Here is a 9,481-nt window from a genome sequence, read left to right as displayed (position 1 = left end):
CTCCCCCCCCCCCCCCCCCCCCGCACTCACGCTTGATATAATATTAATATTATTAATTTGCTCCTTTTACCCCATAACCACCGTATCTACTGACGCATAGCCCCCAACTTGCAGTCACATCTAGAGAGGGGGGGGGGGGGGGGGGGGATGAGAGTGAGGGCAGAGAGAGAAGGGGCAGAGACAGAGAGAGAGACAGAAACACAGAGAGAGGGGCAAGAGGGAGAGGAGGGTGGGGAGGAGGAGAAGAGGGAGGGTGGGTGGGTGAGGGGGGGAGGAGAGAGAGAGGGTGAGAGTGAGGGGGAGAGAGAGGGGGGGGATAGGTGGGGAGGCGCCAGGAAGGGGAGGGGAGGAGGGGAGGGTGGAGTGGAAAGAGGGTTAGAGGGGGTGTGAGGGGAGGGGGTTGAGGTGAGGGGGATGGAGGGAGGAGGCGGGAGAGAGAGAGAGGGGGACGAGGGGGAGGGGGGGAGAAGAGGTGGGGAGGGCGGGTGAGGAGAGAGAGGGGGAGAGGGGGAGAGAGGGGGAGAGAGGGGGTGCGGAAGAGGGGATGAGGTGAGGGGACGGGGAGAGGGTGGGAGCAAGGGAGGGGGGAGGGAGGGTGGAGGGAAGGGGGTAGGGTTGTGTGGCGGAGGGTGGGTTTAGGAAGGACGGGGGGGTTGGAGGAGGGGAGAAGGAGTGGAGAGAGAGAGAGGGGTGGAGGAGAGGGAGAGAGGAGAGGGGGAAGAGGGAGGGGAGGAGAGGGGGAGGAGGAGAGAGGGGGGAGGGGGGGAGAGAGAGCGGGAGGAGAGATGGGGGGAGGAGAGATGGGGGAGAGGAGAGATGGGGGAGAGGAGAGGGAGGGGAGGGAGGGGAGAGGGGGAGGAGAGGGGGGACGGGGGAGGAGAGGGGGGAAGGAGAGAGGGGGAGGGGAGAGAGAGCGGGAGGAGAGATGGGGGAGGGGAGAGGGGGAGTAGAGAGGGGGGGAGGGGGAGAGAGAGGGGGAGGGGGGAGAGAGGGGGGAGGGAGAGGGGGAGAGAGAGGGTGTGCTGAGAGGGGGGGTAGATGAGGGGAAGGGGAGAGGTGGGGAGCAGGGAGGGTGGAGTGAAGGGGGTATGGGGTGTGTGGAGGGGAGGGGGTTTAGAGGTGGGACAGTGGGGGAGGGGATAGAGGGGAGGAGGGGGAGAAAAAGAGGGGAGAGAGTGAGAGAGGGGGAGGGGGAGAGGAGAGAGGGGGAGAGGAGAGGGGGAGAGAGAGTGCCTTTTTATTTCAACCCAAACAACCATTTGCAAGCAGTGCTTTTTTACTTTAACCATATTTTCATTTTCAAACCACATTAAGGGTACTTACTCATAGTTGTGTGGACATTTGTTCAGTTTTATTCACAGCTCAGAGAAACATGACCCTCTGCCTTCCTCCAGCTTGCAGACTAATTGAGGCACACCACTTCCTGGTTTTATAGTCCCTCCCCCCTGCCGCCAGCAGGGGCAGCAGAGAGAATGGGGAATTTTGTAAAATCATTAATATCTCTGTCATATTTCATCGACGGGAAAAATCCTCGGCACACATATGGCGGAGGGGGGCTCTGAGCGAGGTGGCCAAAAATGACGGCCGTAGGTGGCGGCGTTCTCTCGGAAATCGCAGCACAGATCGCCAAAACCGATCAAGAACAGAGTTTTAGTAATATAGATTAATGATTTAGACGAGGGAATTAAATGTGACATCTCTAAATTTGTGGATGACACAAGGCTGGATGGCAGTGTGAGTTGTGAGGAGGATGCTATGAGGCTGCAGGATGACTTGGATAGGTTGGGTGAGTGGGCAGAAGCATGGCAGATGCAGTATAATGTGGATAAATGTGAGGTTATCCACTTTGCTGGCAAGAACAGGAAGGCAGTTTATTATCTGAATGGTGTCAGATTACGAGAAGGGGAGGTGCAACAAGACCTGGGTGTGATTGTGCATCAGTCACTGAAAGTAAGCATGCAGGTACAGCAGGCAGTGAATAAAGCTAATGGCATGATGGCCTTCATTGCGAGAGGATTTTAGTTTAGGTGCAAGGAGGTTCTACTGCAGTTGTACAGGGCCCTGGTGAGACCTCACCTGGAGTATTGTGTGCAATTTTGGTCTCCTAATTTGAGGAAAGACATTATTGCTATTGAGGGAGTGCAGCGTAAGTTCACCAGGATGGCGGGACTGCCATGATGAAACAATGGGTCGACTGGGGTTGTATTCGCTGGAATTTAGAAGGATGTGAGGTGATCTTATAGAAACATATAAAATTCTTAGAGGATTGGACAGGCCAGATGCAGGAAAAATGTTTCCTATGTTGGTGAAATCCAGAACCAGGAGTCGCAGTTTAAGAATAAGGAGTAGGTCATTTAGGACTGAGATGAGGAAAAACTTTTTAACCCAGAGTTGTGAATCTGTGGAATTCTCTGCCACAGAAGGCAGTGGAGGCCAATTCATTGGATGTTTTCAAAAGAGAGTTAGATTTAGCTCTTAGGGCAAAGGAAATCAATGGATATGGGGAAAAAGCCAGAACAGTGTACTAATTTTGGATGATTAGCCATGATCATGATGCAGTTCGAAGGGCCAAATGGCCTACTCCTGCACCTATTTTCTATGTTTCTATGTCCAGTAGTCGTGGCTGAGTGGTTAAGGCGATGGACTAGAAATCCATTGGGGTCTCCCCGCGCAAGTTCGAATCCTGCCGACTACGGTCAGTTTTGGGTTATTGATTGGGGATGATCAGCCATGATCACAATGAATGGCAGTGCTGGCTCAAAGGGCCGAATGGCCTCCCCCTGCGCCTATTTTCTATGTTTCATGTCCAAGTTATTCATATGTACCACAAACAGCAGAGATCCCAGCATAGATCTCTGAGGACCTCCATTTCTTCTTCTTGCAGAAGTTCGACAAATGTAGGTGCCCGCCCTAAAGAGGGCGTCTGTACTGGGTTGGTACCAAGCTACGCCATTGCTGCTGTATGTTGTCGTTCACCTGACTGAGGTCAGTTGACTGGGCTCACCATGGGGAGGTCGACATCATGAGCCCCTGGACCTCCACTGACCACAGACCTCCAGCCTGAATAATGCCCTTCCACCACAACCCTCTATCTTTTATGAGTTGGATGGTATGGATGAATTGAAGGCATGAAACCCACAATGAATTCTTTGCACCCTAATTAGAAATTGGACAGCAGTAAGGCATAGAATTGACTCGTTTTACTGCATCAAACAAAACAAGGAGGAATCATGTCAATCTGTACGTTTTTCCTTTTAATAGTTGCATGTACATGGAATGAAATTATGTAAAAATCAAAAACATATGCAGGTTACAGAAAGTCAAATTAAGAAAAAACAACAGATTACAGTTGTCAAAGCAGCAGTATCTTAAAGAAAAGGTGTTTCATCATAATGTTATGTACAAACGAGACAATGAGAGCTGTCGATATGATTTATGTTATTGTGTTTGTAAGCTCCGTCGAGCGGCAATGCCCCTTTGGTACAATTTGACATAATGCAACATAGCTAGGTAATGAGACTCCAACCCCATCAGTAGTTTCTGGGCATTCAAGCTCAGACCTCCAGGATAAAACTCACACTAAACAAAGGAATGGGACACAGACCAACCTGAGTCTGACAGAAAGTAAGTGCTACAAGTAAAAAAATAGTAAACTCTTTTACCTATGCACATTGCAAGATATAATATAAAGTATATCAAGCTTGTGAAAAGGCAGTTCTAATACAGATATAAAGGCACCTCTTTTTTTCTACATAGATGATGATGATAGTTTATTGTCACTCGCACCTAGGCACAGTGAAGTTCTTTGTTTTTGCATATAAACTACACAAAAGAGTTGCTACAATGGTGCCGACAAAGTTACAAAAAAGTTCCCTTCTTCGTCCCTGTTTTAACAGGGATGAGCAGCGACTCTGAATATTTTATTTGGGTTAAGCTAACCAGGGTTATAAAGTTTAATCTCAAGCAGCCAATATGGAGAGCTATTAGAATCGAAGCAATCCACATGTGCAAACAAACTTAATTAACCCTGGAAGATTTGTATATTAATATGCTTTGGATGTAGATCAATAACATTTTTGGGTTATCAAAAATGGTTTCTCTGTAAAAGATAGTTTACCTAGTGTTTAGTGCAATAATAAAAGGCATAAAAGTCGATTAATGATCAGCCTGACACCTCAGAATAAAGGTAATATCATTATTGTTCAACTATTTTGATGGATGTTTCCAAGAAACTTGAAGATGATTGTTTTATCTTTGGGATCTCAATGTCAATCAAGCTGGAAATTTGGTCAGTCATAGAATCCACAGCAATGAAACAACAAAGTTGAACATTTTCCTTCATATATTTTCTTGTACTTTTTCAAATAGCAACAAATCATAGAAACATAGAAACATAGAAATTAGGTGCAGGAGTAGGCCATTCGGCCCTTCGAGCCTGCACCGCCATTCAATATGATCATGGCTGATCATCCAACTCAGTATCCCGTACCTGCCTTCTCTCCATACCCTCTGATCCCCTTAGCCACAAGGGCCACATCTAACTCCCTCTTAAATATAGCCAATGAACTGGCCTCGACTACCCTCTGTGGCAGGGAGTTCCAGAGATTCACCACTCTCTGTGTGAAAAAAGTTCTTCTCATCTCGGTTTTAAAGGATTTCCCCCTTATCCTTAAGCTGTGACCCCTTGTCCTGGACTTCCCCAACATCGGGAGCAATCTTCCTGCATCTAGCCTGTCCAACCCCTTAAGAATTTTGTAAGTTTCTATAAGATCCCCTCTCAATCTCCTAAATTCTAGAGAGTATAAACCAAGTCTATCCAGTCTTTCTTCATAAGACAGTCCTGACATCCCAGGAATCAGTCTGGTGAACCTTCTCTGCACTCCCTCTATGGCAATAATGTCCTTCCTCAGATTTGGAGACCAAAACTGTACGCAATACTCCAGGTGTGGTCTCACCAAGACCCTGTACAACTGCAGTAGAACCTCCCTGCTCCTATACTCAAATCCTTTTGCTATGAAAGCTAACATACCATTCGCTTTCTTCACTGCCTGCTGCACCTGCATGCCCACTTTCAATGACTGGTGTACCATGACACCCAGGTCTCGCTGCATCTCCCCTTTTCCTAGTCGGCCACCATTTAGATAATAGTCTGCTTTCCTGTTTTTGCCACCAAAATGGATAACCTCACATTTATCCACATTATACTGCATCTGCCAAACATTTGCCCACTCACCCAGCCTATCCAAGTCACCTTGCAGTCTCCTAGCATCCTCCTCACAGCTAACACTGCCCCCCAGCTTCGTGTCATCCGCAAACTTGGAGATATTGCCTTCAATTCCCTCATCCAGATCATTAATATATATTGTAAATAGCTGGGGTCCCAGCACTGAGCCTTGCGGTACCCCACTAGTCACTGCCTGCCATTGTGAAAAGGACCCGTTTACTCCTACTCTTTGCTTCCTGTTTGCCAGCCAGTTCTCTATCCACATCAATACTGAACCCCCAATGCCATGTGCTTTAAGTTTGTAAACTAATCTCTTATGTGGGACCTTGTCGAAAGCCTTCTGGAAGTCCAGATACACCACATCCACTGGTTCTCCCCTATCCACGCTACTAGTTACATCCTCGAAAAATTCTATAAGATTCGTCAGACATGATTTACCTTTTGTAAATCCATGCTGACTTTGTCCAATGATTTCACCACTTTCCAAATGTGCTGCTATCCCATCTTTAATAACTGACTCTAGCAGTTTCCCCACTACCGATGTTAGACTAACTGGTCTGTAATTCCCCGTTTTCTCTCTCCCTCCCTTCTTAAAAAGTGGGGTTACGTTTGCTACCCGCCAATCCTCAGGAACTACTCCAGAATCTAAAGAGTTTTGAAAGATTATTACTAATGCATCCACTATTTCTGGAGCTACTTCCTTAAGTACTCTGGGATGCAGCCTATCTGGCCCTGGGGATTTATCGGCCTTTAATCCATTTAATTTACCCAACACCACTTCCCGGCTAACCTGGATTTCACTCAATTCCTCCAACTCCTTTGACCCGCGGTCCCCTGCTATTTCCGGCAGATTATTTATGTCTTCCTTAGTGAAGACAGAACCAAAGTAGTTATTCAATTGGTCCACCATATCCTTGTTCCCCATGATCAACTCACCCGTTTCTGACTGCAAGGGACCTACATTTGTTTTAACTAATCTCTTTCTTTTCACATATCTATAAAAACTTTTGCAGTCAGTTTTTATGTTCCCTGCCAGTTTTCTTTCATAATCTATTTTTCCTTTCCTAATTAAGCCCTTTGTCCTCCTCTGCTGGTCTCTGAATTTCTCCCAGTCCTCCGGTATGCTGCTTTTTCTGGCTAATTTGTACGCATCATCCTTCGCTTTGATACTATCCCTGATTTCCCTTGTTATCCACGGATGCACTACCTTCCCTGATTTATTCTTTTGCCAAACTGGGATGAACAATTTTTGTAGTTCATCCATGCAGTCTTTAAATGTCTTCCATTGCATATCCACCGTCAACCCTTTTAGAATTAATTGCCAGTCAATCTTGGCCAATTCACGTCTCATACCCTCAAAGTTACCTTTCTTTAAGTTCAGAACCATTGTTTCTGAATTAACAATGTCACTCTCCATCCTAATGAAGAACTCAACCATATTATGGTCACTCTTGCCCAAGGGGGCACGTACAACAAGACTGCTAACTAACCCTTCCTCATTACTCAATACCCAGTCTAAAATAGCCTGCTCTCTCGTTGGTTCCTCTACATGTTGATTTAGATAACTATCCCGCATACATTCCAAAAAATCCTCTTCCTCAGCACCCCTGCCAATTTGATTCACCCAATCTATATGTAGATTGAAGTCACCCATTATAACGGTTTTGCCTTTGTCGCACGCATTTCTAATTTCCTGTTTGATACCATCTCCAACTTCACTACTACTGTTAGGTGGCCTGTACACAACACCCACCAGCGTTTTCTGCCCCTTAGTGTTTCGCAGCTCTACCCATACCGATTCCACATCCTGCAAACTAATGTCCTTCCTTTCCATTGCATTAATCTCCTCTCTAATCAGCAACGCTACCCCACCTCCTTTTCCTTTCTCTCTATCCCTCCTGAATATTGAATATCCCTGGATGTTCAGCTCCCAGCCTTGGTCACCCTGGAGCCATGTCTCCGTGATCCCAACTATATCATAGTCATTAATAGCTATCTGCACATTCAACTCATCCACCTTATTACGAATGCTCCTTGCATTGAGACACAAAGCCTACAGGCTTGTTTTTACAACACTCTTACCCCTTATACAATTTTGTTGAAAAGTGGCCCTTTTTGATTTTTGCCCTGGATTTTCCGGCCTGCCACTTTTACTTTTCACCTTGCTACCTATTGCTTCTACCCTCATTTTACACCCCTCTGTCTCTACGCTCACACATTTAAGAAACCCTTTCCCTTTAACTCCATCCTCCACTAGCCCATTCGACACCCCACCCCCCTTATTCAGTTTAAAACCACCCGTGTAGCAGTGGCAAACCTGCCTGCCAGAATGCTGGTCCCACACCTGTTAAGATGCAATCCGTCCCTTTTGTACAGTTCCCCCTTACCCCAAAACAGATCCCAGTGATCTAAGAATCTAAATCCCTGCCCCGTGCACCAGTTCCTCAGCCACACGTTCAGGTCCCGTATCTCCCTGTTCCTGCTCTCGCCATCAAATGTTTACTGACCACTTTAAATGAACGCATGTGATTGAGAGATCAACACTCCTGTTCAACATTCAGCCAGCTGGGGTGAAGCCTCATGGTCGATAAATCCAGGTGAGCAATCATAGTGTCGTCATGATCATAAATTATGAGACATTCCTCTATCTCGTTGATGCAAGTTAAGATTTTCATAGATACATACATACATAGAAAATAGGTGCAGGAGTAGGCCGTTCGGCCCTTCGAGCCTGCACCGCCATTCAATATGATCATGGCTGATCATCCAACTCAGTATCCCGTGCCTGCCTTCTCTCCATACCCCCTGATCCCTTTAGCCACAAGGGCCACATCTAACTCCCTCTTAAATATAGCCAATGAACTGGCCTCAACTACCTTCTGTAGTTGAGGCCATTTTCGTTTGGGACAAAAGGCAAACTCTCAAAACCCAATTGCATTTTCTTGAGGGAACTGTGGGAAGCACCAACCACAATAGGTTTATTGATTGATTGATTACTTTATTAATCTCCTTATTCAGGGGAAATTCTGATGTCCTTGCAGCACACTAATAAAAATACAACACAGTATTCATAAAGAAATTCAACACCAAAACATCCCCCCACAGTGATTCCCACTGTGGGGGAAGGCACAAAGTCCAGTCCCCATCCTCTTGTCCACCCATAGTCGGGCCTATTGAGGCCTCCACAGTCGCCGCCACGGCGCCCGATGTTCTCGCCGGGTGATGGTACTCCGGCGTCGGGAGAACCCCCAGCGGCTTGGGGTGCCAGGAACGGCCGCCTTCCCACCGGAGCCTGCGGCTTCCAAGCCAACAGACCACGCCAGACGGAGCTCCGCACACTGGTGATCTCGGCGAGATGTAAGTTTAACGTCGCAGCTGGCCACTCCGCAGAACCGCGGCTCCACGATGTTTTCCTCGGCGGTACCAAGCATACTGGAGTTCCAGCGCGGCGACCCAGGAAAGGCATCGCCCGCTCCACGACAGCGCTCCAGCGCTGCGCCGCCGCCAAAGCCGATGTTCTGCGCCGCCGCCAATGCCGACGTTCTGCGCCGCCACCAAAGCCGATGTTCTGGCCAGGTCCCCTCAGGGAAACGTTGCTCCAGGACCCGCTGGTAGGCCGCGAGGACAGGTCGAAGACGCTGCTCGGAGGAAGGCAACCCCTCCGACCAGGTAGGGACTTAGAAAAGCAGTTTCCCCCTTCCCCCCCATCACCCCCCACACATAAAAGATTTAGACCCCCTGACTGTACACTTAAAGAACTAAAAATAATAAAAAAAGAAGGGGGAAAAACGGACAGCTGCAGGACAGGCAGCCGTTCAGGACAGCGCCTCCTCCGGAATATAGCTGCAACAATCACTTACGTTACCCTGATGTACTTTGTTGATGTTTGAGAAAGCATAACAGAGTGTGTATCTGACAGTTTTCATCCCTTTATCAATGCAATTTAAGATGAGAGAATAATATACCTTAAACTGCAGGGATGTATTTACATTTCCTGGTACATAAAAATCAGGCAGTCACTCATATATTAGCATTCAAAGTATGCTTAGGAAATAAACAAGATATCCTAGTGCTTTAAATAAAGTGTTTATATAGTATTCTATCTGTTGCATAGAATAAATCTTTTTGATCAAACTCAATCCAATTAGCTTTGTTTGTAAGCACAGGTTTTGACTTGGAAATCTTTTACCACCAAATATTGAGACTTCCAGCTAAACACTGAATGGATCATCATAAAGCATGTCTGGGAATGCAGCC

The 9,481-nt window shown here is 47.1% G+C and overlaps 1 non-coding gene across 1 annotated transcript; it reads left to right on the top strand.

The window, feature by feature from the left end:
• The first annotated feature begins 2,613 nt into the window (after positions 1–2,613).
• On the top strand, positions 2,614–2,695 carry trnas-aga. The gene has a single exon. It is a non-coding gene; the product is annotated as a tRNA-Ser (tRNA).
• Positions 2,696–9,481: the final 6,786 nt, after the last annotated feature.

The sequence above is a fragment of the Amblyraja radiata genome, chromosome 5, assembly GCF_010909765.2.
Source record: "Amblyraja radiata isolate CabotCenter1 chromosome 5, sAmbRad1.1.pri, whole genome shotgun sequence".
NCBI classification, from domain to species: Eukaryota; Metazoa; Chordata; class Chondrichthyes; order Rajiformes; family Rajidae; genus Amblyraja; species Amblyraja radiata.
The sequence above is the reverse complement of the archived record's forward strand: the minus strand, read 5'-3'. Positions and strand labels throughout refer to the sequence as shown.